We start from the raw sequence: 2,197 nt of genomic DNA, 5'->3' as shown, positions 1-2,197 counted from the left end.
ACTAACATAGTCTCTGTGGAGATTTTGTGGGTCTAGTTTTTCTTTTCTGACGACTGAATACCAGGCAAGTGGCTTTCGCTCTATGGGACTCAGTTTCCCACTTTATAGATTGAGCAGGTTAGACCAAGTTATATTAGACTGTGATTGCTATTTTAAAATCCCTCGACTTGCTTGTGTGGCTGTCACATTCCCCTGGGACATTTGCTGGGTTCTCGTGTGCCTGTCACACTGCCCTAGGGAGTTGCTGGTTTTCTGTACTGGCCTCTGGGCCTCTCATCTCGGCGCTTGTCACTCTGTGTTTTCCTGATGTGGCAGGGACTGGAAGCTTAATCTTTAATGTGTGTTGTTATTGGAATAGAGATGAAGGAAAGGTATTGGGCCATATTTGACACTGTCTGGGAATATGTGACACACTAGCTCTGCTTTGTAAGGATACTTTGGCCATCGGGTATAAATTAAAGTCAGTGGTACAGGGTGGTTTTTGTTTGTTCATTTTGGCTTCTTGTTACTGAGGCTTTTTGTAAAAAAAATAATGGAGGTCGAAGATATACGACCTTCCATCTCTTTTATTTTAGATTCAAAAAAGTCAGCAGTAAGTGAAATTTTGTAGAGCCTGAAGCTTCTAAGAGCTTTTTAGTCTAGAACATGCCTTAATTATTGTAAAGTGATAAATGGCTGAGCCTTACTTGGCCTCTTGACCTGGTAGAAGGAGGAGGACAAACCAGGTCCTATGAGGGACTCAGCCCATCTCTCCCTTTCTAGCTGCGATGGAGTGAATGATGTCCCCCAGGAGATGTGTCCGTGTCATAACCACTAGGGAGGGGACTTATTTGGAAACAGGGTCTTTGCAGATGTCCTCAGAGCGGTATGAGATCCTACAGGTGTGGGAGGCCCTAATCTAATATGATCGGTGTCCTTAGAAGAAGAGAAGAGACACATATAGAGGGAGAAGGGCATGTGACGATGGAGACAGGGACGAGTGGTGTGGCCATGAGCCAAGGAATGCCAAGAAATGCAGGCTACCACTAGAAGCGGAAGAGACGAGGCCCCTCCCACTCCTCCATGGCAGCCTGCAGCCTCCAGCACCAGGAGAGGATAAATGTCTGTTGTTTGAAGCTCCCCAGTTTGTTACAGAAACTCCAGGACACTCCTACGTGGGCCTACCCCAGACTCACGGCGTGAACCCTTGTTCCCAGGGTGCTGCTGGGGGATGAAGATGGTGTCAGCTTAGCGGAGGGATGGGTGTTGTAGTGTTGTTTTGCCTTGAGCCATTTGGCTAAGTGTCAACGTTTTTCCCATGAGAAACAGTGTTATATTTGATAGCGTGAGTCAGTGGAAAAGAGACTCCACACACACAAATCAACAATTCTTTTGAGGGAGCACAATCTCTCTCCATAAAGTGCCAGCTATCATGATATGGCATTTGGCCCAATCTAGACCTTATGGTTCAAGGCAGACTTGTGCATCAATGAAGAAGTAAGGGCTCTTTGTTATTTGTCTGCTGTTTTCACCTATTTGTCTTTTTGCCTTTTTTAGAAGTATAGACTCCAGTGGTTGGGAGGGAACTGAGAAACCATTTTTCTCCTTTCTTGGCACCTTTCCTGGAAAATGCGTCCTCTGGCACTGCCAAGTCTAGGAGGGTGGTGTGTGGAGTGGAGAACTAGAAACACGAGGAAACAAGATGTGGGGAGTCTTGGCACCGTCACTGCAGTCGTCATTTGCGAGTCTCTGGCCAACTGCCTTTGTGGCTCCACTGGTGAAACAGACGGGGTGGGTCACACAGCACAGATGTCCCCATGCATAGGTGTTCAAAGACATCTGGTGAGGGAAGGAGTGAATGGGGGAATGGCCCACAGAGCAAGTGAATAAACGAAATAATGGGTTTTCTTTCCATAGCTTTGGGTTAAAGAGGAAGTCTCCAGTTGGAACCCTTGTGCACTGCTTGGGGGTGGGGGAACGGGATAGAAAATGGTGGCGGTGCTGTGAGAAACAGTTTGGCAGTTCCTCAAAAAAATTAAACATAGCGTTACCATATGATTTGGCAATTCCACTTCTGGGTATGTACCCAGAAGGATTGAAAGCAGGGACTCAGGAATTTATACACTTGTGTTCACAGCAGAAGTACTCACAGTAGCCAGAAGGTGGCAGCAACCCAAGTGTCCACTGGATGAATGAATGAACAACCACGGTTTATCCA

Source organism: Pteropus vampyrus, unplaced genomic scaffold, assembly GCF_000151845.1.
Source record: "Pteropus vampyrus isolate Shadow unplaced genomic scaffold, Pvam_2.0 Scaffold275, whole genome shotgun sequence".
NCBI lineage: Eukaryota > Metazoa > Chordata > Mammalia > Chiroptera > Pteropodidae > Pteropus > Pteropus vampyrus.
The sequence above is the reverse complement of the archived record's forward strand: the minus strand, read 5'-3'. Positions refer to the sequence as shown.